The 24,005-nt window shown below is 47.0% G+C and overlaps 1 protein-coding gene across 11 annotated transcripts in view; it reads left to right on the top strand.

Annotated features, from left to right (window-relative positions):
- LOC147116456 (retrovirus-related Pol polyprotein from transposon 17.6) overlaps positions 1-24,005 on the top strand; it is a 614,807-nt gene that overhangs the window by 169,617 nt on the left and 421,185 nt on the right. The gene's annotated exons all lie outside the window — the stretch shown is intronic.

A 24,005-nucleotide genomic window follows, 5' to 3' on the forward strand; every position in this document is an offset into this window, starting at 1 on the left:
ACTAAGATTTGTTGCCTATTGTAAATTCCAATGGCCTGTTTCGTGAATCTCAACAATCTTGATTTCGGCCTTTAATTCAGGGTTTTGCTACTGATTACCACAAGCATTTTCACAACTGGAGAATTTTTCAATATTTGTATTTTTGGTAGATATGGATGCACTTATTCTTATGGTTTATATAGTTCACATATTATGCAAATGTCATCAAATAATACTATTACTTTCAACAGAAAAGAAATTTATGAACACAATGCGCTGAAAAGATATATCCATTAATGTTTGTGCTAAACAGTAGCAACTTAAGTTGAAAGATGAAAACTAGAATGTCGTAAGATATAAAATCGAGAGGGTGTAGGAAATATGTGGTGGACAGCAAATCCAACAATCCTGTAGTTCCTGACCTCAAGATCTTATAAGCTAAGAATATCCTTTATCAATACACTAGGTGCCACTAATACTATGAACAATAGTAATTTGTCTTTGGTCAGTCATTTTTGATCACCTGTGGGCTTTTAGGCCTATTTCTGGCTGTGTTGTCTACTCTAACTAAGTACAAAAATTATGCAAAAGTAATTTTTGGAGCTGGAGGACCATCTCTGCTCGGGGGCTTGTACACAAAGTTACTCTGTCAATATTGGTGTGCTGCTCGGTCTGCCATTGGGGTTGGAGGATGAGAAGGAAGAAGAGTAGCAAGTCAAAGTGCAGAGAAGTGAACATAGGAGGGGAGTGCACAGAAGGCCTTATACCACACAGCTGTACACACATTCAGCAGCAGGAAGGACACCCCACCAATGCTATTTAGAGATCATCAACTACTTACAGGTTAATTGCTGATTGACTTCTACTGGCTCTTGCTGCATTTGTAGAAGTGTTTAGTGGTTTCTAGAGTTCTTTAAAGTTGCTAACGTGTACAGGGAGTGGTATGTCACGTACTGAAGGACTTTGTCCTGACTTCAAGATTTCTGCACAAACCACTTGCTCCTAGACATGGGTGCAATAGTAGGCATTCCCTTGGAATATAGCATGACTGGGAGAATGAGTAGAGGTGACACAGAGCAGGACCAGCTGTTGGCAGAGGGAGGAGGAGGAGGAGGGAGAGAAGGGCTCTCAGCAGGAGGCCATATCCGCCCAGGCTGTTCAAGGAGCAGTTCACCTACCTGAACCTCAGCGAGGAACAGTGTGTCAGATGTCTGCGCTTCAGTAAGGACGTCCTCACGGAAATCTGCCACCTGCTGCAGCCACAACTGCAACCTCGGAGCAGGGCAAGGACCGCATTGCCAGTAGCTGTGAAGGTAACCATGGCCATGAAGATTTGTGTCCGGCTCCTTCCAGGCTGGAGCTGGAGATATTTGCAACATCTCCCAGTATGCCATCTACAGTCGCATAAGGGAGGTCACTGAGGCTCTGTATTCCAAGAGAGCTGACTATATTTAATTTTCTCTTGCCAGAGAGCAACAGGCAGAGTGAGCACGTAGCATCGCAAGCTTCCCCATGGTGCAGGGTGCCATTGACTGCATGCACGTTGCTTTGCGGGCACCACATGTTAACTCTGAGAAGGGATTCCACTCCCTCAATGTCCAGCTGGTGTGCAACCAAGAGCAGCATATCATGCAGGTGAATGGCCAATATCCTGGCAGCAGTCATGATGCCTTCATTCTTTGGCAGTCCACTGTGCCATCTACATTTGAGCTACCATGACAAGCCAGAGGGTGGCTACTGGGCGACAAGATCTATTCGTTAACTCCTGGCTCATGACTCCGGTGCACAACCCATGCACACGTGGGCATCATGCATACAACAAAAGCCATGCTGCCACACAAAATGTTATAGCGCTGACCATTGGCATGCTGAAACAATGCTTCCACTGCCTGGACCACTCAGGAGGAGCCCTGCAGTACTCATCAGAGCACGTGTAAAGATTTGCGGTGGTCTTTTGCATACTGCACAACCTCACCATCACAAGGGCGCAGCCCTTGCCACCAGCTATATTGCGACCAGCTGAGGAGCAACCTAGACAGCTCCTTTCTGGCTTGGCTACCCATGAAGGACTCACCCGACTGCAATACCAGTAAACGTAACCCCAATTCCCCATTCGCCAACAGTCCCACACCTTACTTTCCCTCTGTTACTAACCATCACAGTGTTCACTCAGACACAATGCAAAAATAAAAGCTAACACAAAATAAACATTCCAAACCAAATTTATAAATCAAAGCATACCATATTTCATTACAAACATCAACTAATCACCCTTGTGCATTTCCAAGTTGCCTGTCTCCCTTGTGCCTTTGCCTGTCCTAGTGCTCCTACGCAGTGCTACCCCAGTGGCTACAGCATAGCTCATGGAAGACTGCTGACTTTCAGTGGGGGAGACTGCGGATGAGCTTGGAGGACAACCTCGAGCAGCTCTGGGCCTAGAAGGCCCGGCTTTGGACTGCAGCACCTCAGCATGGGTGCCAGCGGCCTGGGCTTGCTAGCTGACAGGCAACAGCAAGGGCACTGGTGGAGTGGCAGTGGTGGGAGGACAAATGCTGTCATGAGAGAGGACAGTAGATTCATGCTTCATGGAGCCACTGCCACTCCCCCGGGCGGCACATCAGCAATTCTACTAATTTGTTGGAGGACAGATTTCTGGACGGCTGTGACACCCTGCAAGCCCCCGTGAATACTGGTATCCGCAGCCATGGTGGCAGCAGCCTATGCTTCCATGTCAGCAACCTGAGCTTGTATGACAGAAGTCTGAGCTTCCACTGCAGCACCCAGACCTTGGGTGGCTTCTGCTTGTATTGCAATGGAAGCTGAGACATCGGCCATCAGACGCTGCATCATGGTTGGGTCCACAAGTGTGCTAATGGAGTTGTCTGCCACTTCTTTGCAGGAAAGGTTGGGCTCCAAGCTCTGCGCAAAGCCCTGGCCAAGGTGGTGCTGGACTCCTTCACCTTCATGCTCCTTGACATTGCACGCAGGTTTTCTGGCAGACCTGCTAATGAACCAAGCATTTCATTGTGCATACCCATCAGCCTTCTTCTGTAGCCCGCCCCATCGAAGTTCTCATCTCTACAGCAGAACACGTGTGCAGCCTCACCATCTGGCGAGCTGGCATCTACGCTACCCTTGTCCCCTGCCCGGGCTGCAGGCCACTCGTGCCCGGTGTCTCATCACGTGCAGATCCCGCCTCTATGCTATCCTCTAAATTTCACGCAGTGTCAGTATCTGAGCTGGTGGCTGCGAGTGTGAAATAAAGTGAGTGTTTCTTCTTCATTACAGTCTTCCTGCTCTTTCACCTTTTGCTCTTCCACCACTGGCTGGCCAGGTTGTAGTTCTTAGTTATCAGAAATGAGAAAGGCACAAGGGTAGAGTTGTGGTGAGGAGAGGGGTGAAAGCAAGAGGTGCATGCTTACACCATCTGCAGCTTATACATCAGAAGAGATTGTGGGAAGAGAGGAGGAGGATTAGGTATGAGGATACCGTCATCTTCGATGGTTTCAGCCCCGCCACTGGCCACAGCCTTAGCAGTGGCCACGCCAATGATGGCAACCACTGTCTCCTCCATCACGGTAAGGGCATACAGCCGTGGCTGTCACCCACCAGTTAGCTCCTGCTGCCTCTCATTATGTGCCAACTTGTCCTGCAAGAGAGAGGGAAGTGTGTCAGTGAATGTGGTGCAATCTTTTTGGGTGATGTGCCTGTCATGGTTGAATAGCTGGCAGTGTGTGCAAGCTGTGAGATGTGGGTGTGAGGCTTAACTGCAGTGCTAAGTGTGTGAGGGTGAGGTGAGGCTATTAATGTGAGTTATGAGTCATGATTGAGATTGTTGGTAGGTGAGTGATGGGGGTGTGTTGCATTGAGCAGTGTGTGAGGCTAGTGATGCAGTTGGTTGGAATATGACATTTGAAGATGAATTCACTGACCTTGACCACTCGTGTGAGGTCATTGAACTTCTTGTGGCACTGCATCCAGGTCCTCGAGGCTTGACTCCTGACATTGACCGCCACAGCTATCTGCTCCCACTGCCTTTTCACTGTTTGTCTGTAGGGCCTCCTGGACCCCTGTGGATAAAGGACCTCTCAGTTTTGGTCACCTTATCTGAGGAAGGATGTTCTTGCCATGGAAGGAGTGCAGTGAAGATTCACCAGGCTGATACCTGGGATGGCAGGAATGACATATGAGGAGAGATTGTGTCGATTGGGCTTATACTCACTGGCGTTTAGAAGATTGAGAGGGGATCTCATCGAAACCTATAAAATTCTGTCCGGCCTGGACAGACTAGATGCAGGAAGGATGTTCCCGATGGCCGGGGAGTCCAGAACCAGGGATCATAGTCTAAGGATAAGGGGTAAGCCATTTAGGACTGAGATGAGGAGGAATTTCTTCACCTAGAGAGTGGTGAACCTGTGGAATTCTCTGCCACAGAGGGCGGTGGAGGCCAGTTCATTAAATATATTCAAGAAGGAGTTGGATATATTTCTTAAGGCTAAAGGGATCAAGGGATATGGGGAGAAGGCAGGGACAGGGTACTGAATTTGGATGATCAGCCACGATCTCATTGAATGGCGGAGCAGGCTCGAGGGGCCGAATGGCCTAGCCCTGCTCCTATCTTCTATGTTTCTATGTTTACCTGCTCCACCAAGGCCTCCAGTGCAGTGTCAGAGCACCTTGGAGCATGCTCTCTCCCCTGTTGTGGCATAATTCACTCTTCTTCCTGCTCAGACTCTCTTCCACAAACAGTGTTCATGATTCCTTTATTCTGCATCAGTCCTCAATCCTCCATCTCTTCCATCCAGACCATCAGGTGTGAGGCTGGCTCCTTGAGGACAAGTGGTATCCCCTGATTGCATGACACCTGTCAGGAACTCAAATACAGATGAAGAGGTGTGCTACATCAGAGCCACACCTCTTCCAGATCTCTGGTTGAACAAACAATTGGCATCTTGAAACAGAGGTTCTACTGCTTGGATAGGTATGGAGGTGTCCTGCAATATAGCCCGGAGAGAGTCTTCAGATTCATTGTCATTTTCTGCATGCTCCGTTACTTTGTCCTGCAAAGGAGGCAACCTTTAGAGCCACCTGGGGAGGTAGAAGTAAATGCACAGGAGCAGGCAGAACAGTAAGATGCTGAAAAAGAGCAAGTGCCACCTATCTTGCCAGCTGCCAGAGCTTTATGGCAGCAAAACCAGAGTTACAATAGCATCAGTCTAAGCTTCCATCACAATGTCAGAGCTGTCACCAAAGGCTCCATTACTGAGGGCCCTGCTGCAGTATGCATAGAGGTAACTACAAATTCCATGGTTGACTGCATTGTTTCCATGCCTTTTGTGATGACCCCACACAATTATTTTGGATCGGTCTTCACAATAGAAGACACTAAAAACATCCCAATAATAATAGATTAATCAAGGGGCTATAGGGAGGGAGGAACTTCAAACAATCTCTATCACTAGAGAAAAAGTACTAGGCAAACTAATGGGGCTAAGTCCCTTGGACCTGATGGCCTGCATCCTAGGGTCTTAAAAGAAGTGGATGCGTTAGTTGTAATCTACCAAAATTTCCTGGATTCTGGAGAGGTCCCAGCAGATTGGAAAACCGCAAATGTAACGCCACTATTCAACAAAGGAGGGAGACAGAAAGCAGGAAACTATAGGCCAGTTAGCCTAACATCTGTCATTGGGAAAATGCTGGAATCCATTATTAAGGAGGTAATAGCAGGACATTTAGAAAATCATAAGACAATCAAGCAGAGTCAACATCGTTTTATGAAAGGGAAATCGTGTTTGACAAATTTGCTAGAGTTCTTTGAGGATGTAACAAACAGGGTGGATAAAGGGGAACCAGTAGATGTAGTGTATTTGAATTTCCAGAAAGCATTCGATAAGGTGCCACATAAAAGGTTACTGCACAAGATAAGAGCGTTGGGTTGGGGGTAATATATTGGCATGGATAGGGGATTGGCTAACTAACAGAAAACAGAAAGTCGGGATAAATGGGTCATTTTCCGGTTGGCAATCAGTAACTAGTGGGGTGCCACAGGGATCAGTGCTGGGGCCTCAACTATTTACAATCTATATCAATGACTTGGATGAAGGGACTGAGTGTACTCTAGCCAAATTTGCTGATGATACAAAGACAGGTGGGAAAGCAAGTTGTGAGGAGTACACAGAGTCTGCAAAGGGATATAGATAGGTTAAGTGAGTGGGCAAAAATTTGGCAGATGAAGTATAATGTGGGAAAATGTGAGATTATCCACTTTGGAAGGAAGAATGAAAAAGCAAATTATTATTTAAATGGAGTGAGACTACAAAATGCTGCGGTACAAAGGGATCTGGGGGTCCTAGTACATGAAACACAAAAAGTTAGCATGCAGGTACAGCATGTAACTAGGAAGGCTAATGGAATGTTGGCCTTTATTGCAAGGGGTATGGAGTATAAAAGTAGGGAAGTTTTGATGCAACTTTACAGGGCGCTGGTAAGACCGCACCTGGAGTACTGCGTACAGTTTTGGCCTCCATATTTAAGGAAGGATATACTTGCATTGGAGGCAGTGCAGAGAAGGTTCACTAGGTTGATTCCTAGGATGAAGGGGTTGCCGTATGACAAAAGGTTGAGCAGGTTGGGCCTATACTCATTGGAGTTTAGAAGAATGAGAGGTGAACTTATTGAAACATATAAGATTCTGAGGGGGATTGACAGGGTGGACGCTGAGAGGATGTTTCCCCTAGTGAGGGTATCTAGAACTAGGGGGCATAGTTTCAGAATAAGGGGTCGCCCATTTAAGACGGAGATGAGGAGGAATTTCTTCTCTGAGGGTCGTGAATCTTTGGAATTCTCTCGCTCAGAGAGCTGTGGAGGCGGAGTCATTGAATATATTCAAGGTGGAGATTGACAGACATTTGAACTGCAAGGGAGTCAAGGGGTATGGGGAGAGAGCGGGAAAGTGGTGTTGAGGCCAAGATTGGATCAGCTATGATCTTATTGAATGCCGGAGCAGGCTCGAGGGGCCGATTGGCTCCTGTTTCTTATTTTCTTTTGTTCTTATGTGGACTCTTCCGTGCTGTCCGACATTGTGCACAGGCTTGCTGGCAGACAGTCCAGTGCACTGAGAAATTGGTGGTGTATAGGGATCAGTCTTCTGCAGGCTGGGCCCTTGAAATCAACATCTGTGCCCTCTGCAGCAAAGCTAGGAAGTGGACTTTCCCTCTGGCAAACTGGTTCCTGGGCCATCCTATCCTTCTGCCCTTGCTCGTGCACATTTGTGCTCAGTGAATCTCCCAGTGTAAATTCTCTAACTGACCCTTTAAATATGCTGGTGCCTGCATAATTAAGGTAAAGTGATGGTATGCCTTCAGGAGGGCTGTACTCTTTTTCTGCTGCAGCTGAGGCCATTACTTATGATTGACCTGGATAGGGAAGAGAGACACAAGGGTTAGCAGTTAATGGAAAGGGTTAGCAGAGACAGATGAATGGCAACTCAAAGCAGCACCACTTTGTCATGCAGTGTGTGAGGGAGAAATCTCAGTTAGGAGGAAAGGAGGGTAAGATAGCCAAACACCCTGCAGATCATATTGTCCAGCCTCGCCAGTTGTGACGCTCCTGACACACCCTCTGCTCACGAGTTCCAGTAACGCCTCTTCCAGTGGACACAGGACTTGTATGGATGGTGGCCCTCTTCCTGTCTGCTCCCTGCTTGTGTCCCGCGAGAAAAATACGAGTGTTAGTGTGTGGCTTGCTGAAAGGCTGTGAAGATATGCGTATCAGGGTCGAATAGTGTGCACAGTGCGTGAAAGGTGCCATAGGTTCGGGGAAGTGTGGAAAGTAATTGCAAGGACAGTAGCAGGTGGATAGTGTGCAAGTGGAAGCTAAAGGAGGTTCAATGAAGTGTGATGCTGTGAGGGAAGGAGAGTGATGAGGAGTGGGGGAGGAAAGCATGTGACTGCTGGGGCTACAGGTGGTGCAGGGCTAAGCAGAGACACAGAAGTGAGTAGAAGTCTTAGCTTAGCAGCTGTGGTCAGAAAATTGAATTTCTTGCTGCATTGCAGATAGGTCCTAGGCTGAATGCTCCTCCCATTAACCTGCTCTGCTACCTCTGACCTCTGCTGCTAGGCTATTTGTCTTGGCATTCTTATCCCATCCACTGGAAAGAGCAGTTCCCTCCTTCTGGCCACCTTCTCAGTGAGGACCTCCAGAGTAGTTTCTGAAAATTAGGGTATCCTTGTAGAACTAGTCCTAGCTAAAGTGTATCTCCCCTTTAAGAGATGCAGGCTGCCTCTAAATGGCATCATGATGCCCGATTTGCTGCACACCCAATCGGCAAGCTGCCAATAAGCAGTGTGAGGAGTGCTGGCAGCTCGCCAATCATAATCAACTGAGGCATGATCACCAATTTGGCCCTTGCCTATCAACATCATCATCGGGTGCACATAGCAACTACCAGGTCTATTTTGTACCCGTTTTCAGCACAAGTTGAGTTTCTCCCCCAATATTTCTCTCTTTCTTATGCCTCTCCTTTCTTTCACCCTTCGTATCTAGAAACTAACAATCCAGGCATTCAACCATCTAGGTATCAAGATAGTAACCAGTAAACGGAACTAAAACTACATTTTATATTTTGCAAATCTTTTTGATACAGCTATGACAAATGTTGCAACATATTTAATTACAGTAGTGTTTGTTTTTGTTCAAGAAAATAGAAAGTTTCACAAAACAGACCTTAAAGCAGTTCTAAAAAAATCTGATTTTATTATTCCCTGATCCCTATTTTGCATTTAGTTTTATGATGTTTTTCTGTTTAATTTACAAAATGCAATAATCTGAATATGAAGACAATTTATATGCAGATGTTTAAAACACCTGTTCAGGAAAGATGTACAGTATATGGTGAATTCAGGTTACTGCAGGCAGTTACATTTCTAATTTTTCAGACTGAATTTATTCCAGCTGCATAAAGTAATGTATAATAACATGAATGCTGTTCTAAGATGGTGAAACCCAGTGATCAGTGAAGTCTGTCACATACTGAATACAGAAAAAAATTATTTTGCATCAAAATCAGATATGGTTGTCTGACTGATGGACATTTTCCCCATGACCTCAGTCTATCTGCATGTGACCTGTACTGTCAAAAGGAGTAGGCTTTTTATTGATGCATTAATTTTATATTTTCCAGTTTTCTTCTCTATTAGAAAAGAATATGGTTTCAGCTGCATGAATTTCTAATGCTAGGTCTCTAAACATTGTTCAAATATCAGTACAAAATGTACTATAGCATCCTAAGCTGCTTTGTCACTGGTAGTGGAGGTATAGTACCATGCCAGTCTTTAGTTATGGTGTGTAGTTAAGCAGTTTTAGATGAAAATTGGCACTGTTCAAAGCCATTTTTCTTTTGGCTGGGATTTATTTTGATACATGCCTATTAAAACTGGGAAACTTTCATTTAACTGTAAAACAGCAAATCCTACTCTAGCTATACAGTATTATTCTCCTTCATATCCAATTCTGTCCTCACAGTTCTCTATCCCTCGTGCAAACTGCTGTCTGTTCTATTACTGTACCAATGTTCTAAATATTCTTCCCAAAGTCACCATTTTCTTCCTAGACTTTCCAGGAGCTTGTGTTGTTCATATCCCCACCAAACCCCCTGCCCCCGGCACAAATAGTCATTATTAAAATTTAACAGCAGCTCCTTCAGACTTGGTGATAATTTTTGTGACATCTGCATGTGAAAGAAAAAAAGAATGTCTTGCATTTATATCACGCCTTTCACAACCACCGGATGTCTCTAAGCGCTTTACAGTCAATGAAGTACTTTTGAAGTGTAGTCACTGTTGTAATGTAAAAAACACAGCAGCCAATTTGCGCACAGCAAGCTCCCACAAACAGCAATGTGATAATGAGCAGATAATCTGTTTTTTTTAGTGATGTTGATTGAGGGATAAATATTGGCCAGGACACCGGGGATAACTCCCCTGCTCCTCTTTAAAATAGTGTCACGGGATCCTTTACGTCCACCTGAGAAAGCAGACAGGGCCTTGGTTGAATGTCTCATCTGAAAGACGGCACCTCCGACAGTGCAGCACTCCCTCAAGCACTGCACTGGAGTGTCAGCCTAGATTTTTGTGCTCAAGTCCCTGGAATGGGACTTGAACCCACAACCTTCTGACTCGGAGGCGAGATTGCTACCCACTGAGCCACAGCTAACACTGCAGCAACTATGAAATGTTTATGTTCTATGCAAATATATTTAAGCTGAAAATCATTATGAAAAATATACTCCTGTCTCCAACATCTAGTCTTCATTGGTGCATGCACCATACAGTACAGTGTGAATTGGGAAATCATGATCTTATAAAAAAATATCTTGTATGTCTCAGGTGGACATAAAAGATCTCATGGCACTATTTCGAAGAAGAGCAGGGGAGTTATCCCCGGACTCCTGGCCAATATTTATCCCTCAGTCAACATCACTAAAAAACAGATTATCTGGTCATTATCACAAAAGCAGTCTTTTATTAATCTTGTTCAAGACACTTAAATTATAAAAGTTAATACATCTGACAACTGAAATTCTACACTGATTATTAGTTACAGCACAAAAGGACTGAAAAAAACTTACTGCACATCGTTTATGCAACATTAAATTTCTGTACGCCAGTCTTCAGTGCTGTGTGTCTTAATGTGTAATGTTCATGCTTACTGATGTGTAGTACAGATTTTAAATGAGTTTAGATTCTCTTACACTGCATGTTTGTGCTTTAATTCAAAAGAAATTGACTTTTACAGTTATAGGTAATTAAATGCCATTGATAATTAACCAACTCCGACTAAGTAAATTGATCATTTTGCAACAAGAATACAAATCGCCAAGTTCCACATTCACTTAAAGAAAAATTCCAAATCGAATTAGTAGATGTAGCATGCACTAAACAAAATCTTTGGAATTTTTCTGCACGTAGATACCTTATGACAGTGTTTCTAATCCTTGTATTATGCATTGTTGATGTTAATCATACCTTTTATGGAGCCTCCATGTTTAAATGGCTCACCTAATAACTTGATTACCCTACATTCCTGATTTGCCAGAGTTGAATAGTGTGCAGTGAAATGTAGTTTCGTGCAACAATGAAGCCAGTTTGTAGAGCCATAACTCCTCCATGGACACAAATGGGCAATAGTTTTAACAGAAAGGCACTCAAATGACAGATAGTTCATTACATTTATGATCATCAACTGCTTTGGCCATCAACCATGATGTTGCTATAGAACGTTTATTAAAAAATCTTGGGATGAAATAGCTGACTGCATAAATAGGCACAGCAAGAAAAGTGAAAAAGTAGTAATAGTAGTAGTTCAACATGACAGTTAATGCTAAAAATTGGATCATCAACCACAAGGAACTGGCCGGGGACAAAGCACAGTAAATTTGGCCCAGCTGGATGAATGCGTGGATGCCTTAATAGGGCAGCAGTTATTCAGTGGAATCCTTGCTTGCAAGGATACAGCCAGACTGGTCTGTGACGAACACACCAGAACCTCTGCTGCTTTGCTCTTTTTGTTAGCACTTTCATAAAATAACATAATCTGTTTAAAAGCAATGTGAACAGATTTATTTTTTCAATCATGGCTCAAAGTTAATTTGCAACTTGTCTTCTTTTGGTTGTGTTAGTGATAAGAATGACTTCTTAAATATTCCTTTGTTGTTATTGTACAGAACATAAACACTCCTATTTCACATGTTTTTCAGTGCATGAGTGCACTCATTATTCAAAGTCAGAAAAGTAAACTGATCCACTTAGGTATATGGCACTCTTTGCATTTTCCTGCAGTATTAGCATTCTATGCCTATCTGATACAAAGGCAATGCTGAAACTACTCTTGAAGGTAATACATAATCAACCAAATAGCACAGCACATAATCAACCAAATAGCACAGCACAACCAACAATAAATGTTTTGATTATACCTGATTTATTGTACTACAGGTAATGTTATTCTTCAAATGATTATAGCTATGCAGATTGTACACACTGCTATCTCCTTGCCACTTATTAGAAATAGTGATGCCTTTCAGTTGAAATATTAGGCAGCTACACACAAAAGTGACATTGAATGCAGGGGCTTCTAAATAGAATGCATTGCTGCAAAGATTTTATAGACAATCTGTTCCAAGGATAAAAAGATGTTGCTGGAATTGATTACTTCATTGCAGTCCACCATGAGTACACTAAACATCATGGACAAAGATTTTCTCTGTGCACGTGAAGCAGCAAAACCCTTTTGGGAGTGAATTTCTGTGGTTTTCTCCTGCTTGTCCACTGTAACTTCGGCAGAATAGCCACAGAAACCCCAGAAAAACAGAATAAAACATCGTTTATACCATTTTTCTGAGAATCCCAAGGCCCTTCTGCTAAGGTTATTGTTGACGAACAGGGAAATCCCTGCAGAAATTCACCCCTTTCTTTATTTATATGTTTATGACAGCTACACCTAACTCACAAAGGAACGATCTTCCCCTATATGCTTTGTTGGGATTGAAACTGTAAAATATTGCTGATTATTGTGCAATAATTGGAGAAATATAAAAGTCCTCAGTAGCTTTAGAATCTATTCTGGCTCCATTGTTAATAAATTCCAAGGGCTGTATTGTGTGAGTATATGGGTGAAAAGGTTCTGTCTTCACTGGTACCTTTCCCTCAGATTGTATTATGTGGTTAATGTTTATAGAAACCAGACCAAAAGGTCGCACCCAACACTAGGTGTTTGCCAGGGAATCTTGGAAGCTGAAGACTTTGCTATGATGCCTTCCAGATGGCTTGTTAAAAAATGTATTTTTGAGATCTATGGTACACAGCTAGGACCTAAATTTCTAAGATTTCTTTGGTGCAAAACTTGTATAGTTCTGGTGTAGGAGACCGGATTTGGGACATAAATCAGATGTGCCACAGTTCACCCATTTTAAAATACTGTGGGTAGAAGATGTACCTGTCTTCAAAGTGGTGCATATATGCAAATTGATGATAATGAGGGCAAATGCTGCTGTCTTGGAAAATCCACTATTTACACCAGAATTCCAGCTGACTTAAGCCTGTAGAGGGTTAATTACTTGCAAGAGTTGTAAAACCGGGACGTGGTTGAGTTCACAGGCTTTGGATGTCCACAATATTTGTCTGAAACATCAGCTTTGACCGAAGCAATTAAAAAAATCTTTTCTCAGCTGTGCAACTAAAAAAAGGATTCTGTGGTTTCAGGCAGGGAAATCTTTTGCTTCCTACTCTTCAGTCATGAAACCCTTACCATGGGGTTCACAATGGGCATTCCCATAAATGTCCTTATAATGGAGACAGAACAGGTTCAGCAAGATTGAGGCTACAGCAAAGGAGAAGAGGACCAGCTAGGATGTACCCTCCCACCAGAGTCTGCAGACCATGCCGCTGCCTCATTGATTGCTCAGAACAGCTCTGCTTAAGGAAGCAGTGGTTCAGTTGGAGGCAGAGAAAGCACAAACTCACTTCCAGCTATCCTCTCAAACACAAAATAAAGATCAGACTAACTTCAGAGCACTGAACTTAATATCACAAAGTGGGTTTACTGTTCACATATATATTTACAACACATGTTTCTTCTTATTACCATACTGTAGTGTATGTGCCTTTAAGTCAGAACTACTTTTTACAGCTCCTGTATACTGTAGTACCGGCAGTGACCACACCAGTATATAAGCTGTGCGCATGCCTTTGTACCCCAGTCTAGAGATTACCCTCCTCCAGTAAAGACCTGTTATTTGTTAATGTACAGCATCCGTGTGATTATTTATCCACTGAACCACGGATCTAACAGTGGCGACGAGTGTCGATTCGAATCTACCTGCAACATAAAATATAAAAAAAATAGTCGAGCCCAGGAACACGGCGTCGACCGCGAGCAACCGCCCAGCAGTCAGGCAGAGATCCAACTTCGCTGGGGAGGCTGTGGAGACCCGGGCTTGGTTCCCCAACCACAATGAGCAGTAAGAGATCGACGACAGGTCCAGAGCAGAGCCTTCCCGAGCAGCGGCGGCTGGAGCCAACTGATGGCAGAGAGAGAGCTGAGCAGCGTCGACGGGGTAAGAAAGAGGGTGAAGAGAGCAGGGCGCAGCCGGGGGTTGATCACCGAGTGGCGTCGAGGAAAAATACTGTAAACTGGAGAGAGAGAGGGTAAGAAACAGCCGGGTTCTAGACTGAGTGGCGTCGACAAATATCAAGAGAAGAACGCGCAGAGCACAGCCAGGGATCACAGGCTGATCAGGGTCCGCGGGGCGAAGCAAGGGGAGACGCGATTGAGCCGCGGAGAAGCAGGGAGAGCGCGGGACACACCATTGAGCCGTGGAGAAGCAGGGAGAGCGCGGGAGGCACCATTGAGCCGTGGAGAAGAAGGAAGAGCGCGGGAGACGCCATTTTGTGAAGCCGCAGCGGAGAAGACGGGCGAGCGCGGGAAGGAAGGAAAGCGCGGGAGACACCATTTTGTGCCAGCAGAGAAGAAGGCGAAGGGCGGGAGGCGCCATTGGTGATAGTTAACGCACAACCAAGGATGCCGAAGAGTGGCAGTATCTCTACGTTCGACAATGAAGTCGAAGATTGGGCGACATATATGGAACGTATTGAGGTGTACTGCAGGGCGAATGAAGTGCCAGATGCTAATAAAGCACTGGTTCTGTTAAATTCCATGGGTGCAAAAACTTATGGGTTACTGCGAAATCTAATAACCCCAGAGAAGCCGGTAAACAAGAATTTTGAAAGCATAGTAGAAATACTACTGGACCACTTAAACCCCACACCGCTGCTGATAGCAGAACGATTTAAGTTCCATAAAAGGAACCAACACAAAGACGAAAGCAATGCTGAGTACCTAACGGAACTGCGCAAGCTATCGAAATACTGCCAGTTTGGAGCGGAACTAGCAGACACGTTAAGGGACAAGTTTGTGTCTGGGCTACAAAGTGAAGGAACCCAGAAACGGCTTTTATCAGAAAAGGACCTTACGCTGGACAAAGCTTTCAGTATGGCAGTATCACACGAAGCAGCCGCAAGGGGCGCTGCGGAGATACAACGGAGACCGCAAGAATATGGCACCAACGAAATGACCTATGGAACAGGGAAGTGCTATCGCTGCAGCAGAACAACACATGACCAGAAAGATTGTTGGTTCAAGGACCAAGTGTGCAGACAGTGTGGGAAAGCAGGACACATAGCAAGAGTCTGCAGGTCTGGGAAGAAAACCAACAGTAAGAAATCTCCACAGGAGAAGTACAAAAAGGTACACCAGGTGATGGACAGTGGTTCAGACGAACAGAAAAGTGACACAGACTCCGGAAGCAAAGAGCTGGGTTGTCTGAAACTACATAATGTAACCAAAATGGAGGATCACCAGACTATTTGGGTTACACTCAAGATAGACGGAGTCCAAGTGGAAATGGAATTGGACACAGGGTCAGCTCTAACAGTCATAAATCAAAGAGACTACAAGCGGCTATTTTCACACATACCCTTGAAAGCTACAGAGGTTGTCTTGAAGACGTATACGGGGCAAAAAGTCTACCCCAAAGGGAAAATAAGGGTGAAAGTGACATATAAAGGTCAGGAAATACCTAAAATGGATATATATGTATTGCCAAATGGAGGACCACCACTGCTAGGACGTGAATGGATCCGGAAGATGCAATTAGATTGGCATTCCATACAGGCACTGAAGGTGGAGGCCAAAAAGGATGATGACGTCACACCTGGACGACTGTCAAAAATGCTAACTGACGCAAAAGAAGTGTTCCAGGAGGGACTAGGAACACTAAAAGGAATAACAGCAACAATTAAAATAGAGGATAATGCAAGCCCAAAGTTTCTGAAGGCCAGACCAGTGCCTTATGCGATCAGACCAGCGGTTGAAGCAGAGCTGGAAGGGTTGGAACGTTCAGGAGTACTGTCCAAAGTGGACTGGAGCGAGTGGGCTACACCCATCATTCCTGTAATGAAGAGGTCGTTGAGTAATACGCCTGGGGAACCAAAGAAGGTCCGCATCTGTGGGGATTTTAAGGTGACAGTGAACCCAGTCCTTCACACGGTGCAATATCCGCTTCCACGAATTGAGGATATTTTCGCCTTGCTATCTGGTGGTACACGCTTCACCAAAATTGATCTAGCCCAGGCGTACTTGCAAATGGAGGTAGAAGAAGCTTCGAAACATTACCTTACGATCAACACCCATAAAGGTCTCCATCAATACAACCGGCTGGTGTTTGGAGTAGCCTCGGCTCCGGCTATCTGGCAAAGGGCGATGGATCAGGTCCTGCAAGGGATTCCAGGGACCCAGTGTTATTTGGACGACATCTTTGTCACGGGCAAAATGACGGTGATCACCTCGCTAACTTGGAGAAGGTGCTCGCCAGATTAAAGGAATATGGGCTACGAGCTAATCGCCACAAGTGCGAGTTTTTCCAGAAATGGATCTCGTATTGCGGCCACGTCATCGATGAAGAGGGGTTACATAAGTCCCCTGACAAGATTGAAGCAGTAGTCAAGGCTCCAGCACCGGAAAATGTGTCACAACTGAGGTCGTTCCTCGGGCTGGTAAACTATTACCACAAGTTCTTACCAAATTTGTCTACGGTATTACACCCGCTGAACACCCTACTGCAAACAGGGGTACCATGGAAGTGGGATGACGAACGTAGATGAGCTTTCCAGAAGTGCAAAGAATTGATCACATCAAAAGAGGTGTTGGCCCATTTCAACCCAGCACTACCAATTCATTTGGCATGTGATGCATCACCCTACGGCATTGGAGCGGTGCTGTCGCACAAATTCCCAGACGGGTTGGAGAGGCCAGTAGCCTTTGCGTCTCGGTCACTAACCTCAGCCGAGCGCAACTACGCCCAGATTGACAGGGAGGCCCCCAGCCTAGTATGGGGAGTCAAAAAATTCAACCATTATCTGCATGGGCAGAAGTTCACCTTGCTGACTGACCACCAACCACTTGTCTCCATCTTTAATCCTAAGAAGGGCGTGCCAGTAATGACTGCACAGCGGTTACAAAGATGGTCCCTGTTTCTAGGGGCGAATCAATATGAAATAGAATATAAAGGCACGAAACAGCATGGGAACGCTGATGGGCTATCGTGCCTGCCACTGCCTACGGTGGAGGAAGCACCAGCAGTGGACCCTATCGAGATATTTTATTCGTCGATATTTGAACGATTGCCAGTAACAAACGCGGATATAGAGAAGGAGACCCGCAATGATTCGACGCTGTCATGGGTATATGAATTGACGGTGAGGGGATGGCCAATACATCGTGACTCACTGTTGCCAGCATTCTCATCCAGAACAGAACAGCTGTCAGTATGCCAGGGGACAGTGATGTGTGGACCCAGAGTGGTGATTCCACCCAAGTTAAGGAAGAGAGTGCTAAAGGAGCTACATGAAGGTCATCTGGGGGGAGTGAAAATGAAAAGCCTTGCTAGGGCTTATGTGTGGTGGCTGGGAATCGATCAACAAATCAAAGACCTAACTAAGAGCTGCTTAGGATGCCAGAAGGTCCAAAATGCACCACCACATGCCCCTCTACACCCATGGGAGTGGCCCTCCTCTCCATGGCAACGGGTGCACATTGATTTCGCTGGTCCATTCATGGACTCGATGTTCTTAATAGCAGTGGATGCTCATTCAAAGTGGCCTGAGGTGATAAAGATGTCTTCAACCACTACAGAGAAAACGATTGCAGTCCTATGGACCATATTTGCCAGAAACGGTTTGCCAGAGCAGATCTGCTCTGATAATGGACCACAGTTTGTGTCCGACGAGTTCCAAAAATTCATGAAAAGGAATGGGGTAAGGCATTACACATCCGCCCCGTATCATCCAGCCACCAATGGATTGGCTGAGAGGTTCGTACAAACCTTTAAGAAGGCGATAAAGGCCATGTGCGACGAGGAAATTCCACTACAGCATAAGATGGACAATTTCTTATTAGCCTACCGAGACGCGACACATGCAGTTACCAACCAGACCCCGGCCATGATGTTCTTTAACCGAAGGTTGAGATCTCGTCTGGACTTGCTCAGACCAAATGTGCGAAGAAATGTTGAGGACAAACAATTCCAGCACATCAATGACAAGCCGACAAGGAGCTTCAATGTAGGGCAACCAGTCTTGGCCCGGGACTATCGAACAGAGAAGTGGCAACCCGGAACGATATGTACAAGGCAGGGGCCATTAATGTAAACAGTGGATGTCAGGGAGAACATTGTGAGACGCCACGTCGATCAGATCTTAGCGTCACAGGAATGCGTCAACCCCATGTCTCGAGTACCTGGGGATGAACCCGACATACCGGTAGCATTTACTTCAGACCCAGTAGCAATGGAACCCGATGAACTACCCGATGAAAAGGGGTCAGAATCGCCTCTGCACCAAGAACAAGAACCTCTGGAAAGGCGCTATCCCGAAAGGGTCAGGAAGCCGCCCCAAAGACTGAATCTATAAATGGACTTTTGTTATTGAATGTACATGTAAAAATGTAATTGTTATTTGAATATTAAGGGGGTATTATTCATCTAAAAAGGGAGGAATTGTAGTGTATGTGCCTTTAAGTCAGAACTACTTTTTACAGCTCCTGTATACTGTAGTACCGGTAGTGACCACACCAGTATATAAACTGTGCGCATGCCTCTGTACCCCAGTCTAGAGATTACCCTCCTCCAGTAAAGACCTGTTGTTTGTTAATGTACAGCATCCGTGTGATTATTTATCCACTGAACCATCAATCTAACACATACCTGATGTGCCTCAATTATTCCGAGACTCGAAGTTAGCAGAACAAAAGTAAGGCTTTTATTAACTTAGAACATAACACGTAAACTAGAGAGATGTCTTCCTTCAGGAGGCTGATGCCCGATTGACTTAGATTACAAAGGAGCCAGGTATGGGCGGAGCCCTGCACACAACCAATTCCAGCACATTCCAATACATAATACATGAGGACTGGGGGAAGGGAAAAGACACAGAAAGCAGGCAGTTACAAGACACAGAAAACAGGCAGTGATGAATGGAATATATTTCATCACATTTACCCCTTCTATAGATTTAGTCTGTTCGGGGGTTTGATAGTCCTCTGCGACCGACGTGGCTGTTGTGGTGCCGCGGGTGTCGGCTGGGTGTCCCCGGTAGCCTCCTGGGTCTCTGCCGGGGGTGCCGCCGGGGTTGTTGAAGGGGTAGTTGGTGGGGGTGCCGTTGGTCGATGTTCTTCCGGGGGTGATGAAAGAGTAGTGGGTGGGTAAGGGTTGCTGTGATCGTCGTCGCTGCTATTGCCGTGGTTGTTGTCGATGCCGGCTGGGGCGACGTCTTTTATGGACACGGTGTCCTCCCTTCCGTCGGCGTGCCGGACATATGCGTATTGGGGGTTGGCGTGGAGTAGGTGTACTGGCTCCACGAGAGGGTCCGTCTTGTGGCCCCTCACATGCTTTCGCACGAGTACCGGACCCGGGGTGGAGAGCCATGACGGCATGGATACGCCTGAGGTGGATTTCCGAGGAAAGACAAACATTCGTTCATGAGGCGTGGCATTAGTGGCCGTACACAATAGCGACCGTATCGAATGGAGCACATCCGAGAGGACTTCCTGCCAGCGGGAGATAGGGAGGCCCTTGGTCCTTAGAGCTAGAGTGACTGCTTTCCACACTGTCCCGTTCTCTCGCTCCACCTGGCCGTTACCCCAGGGGTTGTAGCTGGTGGTACGGCTCGTGGCGATCCCCTTGGACAGCATGTACTGGCGTAGCTCTTCACTCATGAAGGACGCCCCCCTATCCGTGTGGATATAGCTCGGCATACCGAACAGGCAGAACAGGCTGTTGAGGCATTTAATGACCGTGGCGCTGGTCATGTCTGGGCAGGGGAAGGCGAATGGGAAACGGGAGTATTCGTCCACCATGTTCAGGAAGTAAACATTGCGGTCGACGGACGGGAGGGGGCCCTTGAAATCTAAGCTGAGCCGCTCGAAGGGCCGTGTAGCTTTGATTAAGTGGGCTCTATCTGGGCGGTAGAACCGAGGCTTGCACTCAGCGCAAGTGCGGCAGTTCCTGGTCAGAGACCGAACTTCCTCAATCGAGTAGGGTAAGTTACGGGACTTTATGAAGTGGAACAGCCGCGTGACCCCTGGGTGGCAGAGGTCGTTGTGGAGGGTCTGTAGCCGATCCTCGGTGGCGCTGGCACACATCCCTCGTGAGAGGGCGTCAGGGGGTTCGTTAAGGGCCCCTGGCCGGTAAATGATATCGTACTCGAAAGTGGAGAGCTCGATCCGCCACCTAAGAATCTTATCATTTTTAATCTTCCCCCTCTGTTTATTGTTGAACATAAACGCTACCGATCGCTGGTCGGTAAGTAGGGTGAAGCGTTTGCCGGCTAGGTAGTGGCGCCAGTGGCGCACTGCCACCACGATGGCTTGGGCCTCCTTTTCCACGGAGGAGTGTCTGATCTCGGGGCCTTGGAGGGTCCTCGAGAAGAAAGCTACGGGCCGCCCCGCCTGGTTGAGGGTGGCCGCCAAGGCGAAGTCGGACGCATCACTTTCCACTTGAAATGGAGTGTTCTCGTCCACTGCCTGTAGCGTGGCCCGCTCAATATCCTGCTTAATGCTTTTGAAGGCGGCGTGGGCCTCAGCAGAGAGCGGAAAAGAGGATGCTTTCAAGAGGGGGCGGGCTTTGTCGGAGTAGTTGGGGACCCATTGGGAATAGTAAGAAAATAACCCCAGGCACCTTTTCAGGGCTTTGGGAGTGTTGGGCAGGGGCAGCTCCCGTAGGGGGCGCAATCGGTCGGGGTCTGGTCCGATTTCCCCATTCTCCACCACGCTGCCCAGTATGCAGAGGCGCGTGGTGTTGAAAACGCACTTGTCCTCGTTATAGGTGAGGTTGAGTTTTTGTGCGGTTTTCAGGAACCTCTCGAGGTTCGAGTCGTGATCCTGCTGGTTGTGACCGCAGATGGTGACGTTGTCGAGGTAGGGGAAGGTTGCCTGCAAGTGGTGGTCATCGACCATGCGATCCATCTCCCTCTGAAAGACCGAGACCCCGTTCGTCACCCCAAAGGGGACTCTGAGGAATTGGTAGAGGCGTCCGTTCGCCTCGAAGGCGGTGTACGGGCGGTCCTCTGGTCTGATGGGGAGCTGGTGGTACGCTGACTTGAGGTCGATGGTGGAGAACACCCGATATTGGGCGATTTGGTTCACCATTTCTGATATGCGGGGTAGCGGGTAGGCGTCTAGTAGGGTGTACCTGTTGATCGTTTGACTATAGTCGATCACCATCCGTTTCTTCTCGCTACCCCTTACCACTACCACTTGGGCGCGCCACGGGCTGTTGCTGTGTTCAATAATGCGCTCTTTCAGGAGCCTGTCTACCTCGGTCGCGATAAACCGCCTGTCCTCCCAGCTGTACCTCCTGCTTTTGGTCGCTATTGGCCGGCAGTTAGGGGTAAGGTTCGCGAATAGCGAAGGCGGCTTTACCTTCAGGGTAGCCAGACCGCACACTGTGAGGGGCGGCTGGGACCCACCGTACTTGAGCGTGATGCTTTGGTGGTTGCACTGGAAATCCAAACCCAAGATCACGCTCGCACATAGGTTCTTCATGATTAATACTTTAAAATTATCATACACAGTTCCGTTAACGCACAATTGTACCGTGCAGTAACCCAGAATGGTCGATGTCTGGGTTTTATCGGCCATAGAGATGGTACCCTGAGCAGGGACCACCTTTAGGGAGAGTTGTTGTGCCAGTTCAGGGTGGATAAAACTCTCCGTGCTTCCACTGTCAATTAAGCATTTAACCCGGCACCCGTTTACCTCGATGTCCACCATTGATTTGGATAGCGGATGCGGCCTGGTCTGGTCCACTGTGACCGATGCCACTGTAGGGCCCTGATCGAGACAAGATGGCATCCACGCTGTCTGCTCATAAGATGGCGGACCCCACGAGGTCGGGCAAGATGGCGTCCAAGATGGCCGCTCCCACGGCGCACACGCGGCGGTGGCGGGTTTTCCGGCGGTTGGTTTTCCGGCGGAGTTCCCTCTGCACACCTTCCCGAAGTGCCCCTTCTTACCGCACTTAAAGCAGGTGGTGCCTTTCGCCGGGCACAGGTTTCTGGTGTGCTTTGGCTGCCCGCAGAAGTAGCAGTTGGGTCCTTGACGCATCGCGGCTGTCGTAGGGCTTCTGGGGGGAGAGCTGGGCCCCGCCGGTGTCGGGCTGCCGGGCGGGGAAGATGCCTTCCAAGATGGTGGCGCCCTCGGCGCACACGTGGGCGGCGCGGGCTGAGAGTAGGCGTCCGAGTTTCTCTGGGCCATCTCCAGGGACCGCGCGGTGTCCGCAGCCTGTTTCAGGTCCAACTCTGTTTTTTCCAGCAGTCTTTGCCGGATGTGAGTGGAGCTGAGGCCTGTGATAAAGGCATCGCGAACAAGCTCGTCGGTGTACACTGCGGCTTTTACATCTCGGCACTTACAGTCCTTGCCAAGCTTTTTCAGGATGCTTAGGAACTCCTCCACCGATTCCCCAGGTCGCTGTGCGCGAGTAGCGAGTAGATGCCTAGCATACACCTCATTCGTAGGCTGCTGGTAATGCGCCTTTAAGATGTTGCAGGCGGCCAGGTACGTGTCGGCGTCTTGGATGAGGGGGTAAACCCGGTGGCTTACCCAATTCCGTAGCATTCCGAGTCTCATCTTCGCAGTGTCCGTAGCGTCTTTGACGGCTGCGGAATTGTCCAGGAAGAATTCCATACAGTCAAACCAGTGTCCGAAGCGTGCTGATGCGTCCGGAGCATGTTGATCCAAATCCAAACGTTCGGGTTTCAGGAGTTGATCCATAGTGTTGAAAATTAAGTTAATAAAATTGATGTGCCTCAATTATTCCGAGACTCGAAGTTAGCAGAACAAAAGTAAGGCTTTTATTAACTTAGAACATAACACGTAAACTAGAGAGATGTCTTCCTTCAGGAGGCTGATGCCCGACTGACTTAGATTACAAAGGAGCCAGGTATGGGCGGAGCCCTGCACACAACCAATTCCAGCACATTCCAATACATAATACATGAGGACTGGGGGAAGGGAAAAGACACAGAAAGCAGGCAGTTACAAGACACAGAAAACAGGCAGTGATGAATGGAATATATTTCATCACAATACCTACCCCACTGCCTCTCTACTGTTCTGAAATGTATCCTGCTGCTACGCTGAGGTAGCCAGGTAAATCAGTGGTTTTTGGTAATGCTGTGGTATCAAGTGCCTCTTGAGACCGTGGTGGTACTAATCTCAGGGTTTCTGAATCCTGGGAGGACTCCAGCAGCCTACATCGCCACCACAGGAGCATGAGCAGTCTGATCCTGTACCCTGACACCTACATGAGCTGGCATCTGAGAGGCTGAGTAGAAAGGTCACAGGCTGGCACCAGGAGAGAGGACACATCATGAAGGTGGATTCTAGGCACTCCACTTGTGCTGGGTCCTGTTCAGCAGGAGGGCAGATCTAATGGTATCAGTTTAGATTCTGCAGGCCCTGAGAGATTGTGTCCCTAATTTCTTGAAAGCTAGTTGCCATTGTTCACTCCAAACAGTCTGCCAAAGCCTGCAGGCCTGTGGTCAAAGCATCCACTTTGGATGCAATGAGCTGTTTGGAGGCCTCTGTGTCAAGAAGGATGAATGCAGATGTTCGTGGTAGCATCACCTGCTCCAAGTAATAGTGTATTGTGTTGAATTCTTGTTGGATATAAACATTGAAGTTGGCACTGGAATTTGCTGTGATGCGTGCCGTCTGTCCCAGATCCTCTGAGATGGTCTTCAGTGCCTCCATGTGAGGTGCTCATCCGGCATGCTTTTTAGAGCAGGACCTCTGAGATCTAAATCTGAAAGCTCTGGAGCCAGGGAATGACTTTTGCAGAGCCTTTGTTCCCCACTGTCAGATTCCACTTTTACCTCTCGAGTCCTCTGGCACTATGAGGGAAAAGAATGAAAGAT

The sequence above is a fragment of the Somniosus microcephalus genome, chromosome 6 (assembly GCF_052327205.1).
Source record: "Somniosus microcephalus isolate GS21.2 chromosome 6, FLI_Smic_1.0, whole genome shotgun sequence".
Taxonomy (NCBI): Eukaryota; Metazoa; Chordata; class Chondrichthyes; order Squaliformes; family Somniosidae; genus Somniosus; species Somniosus microcephalus.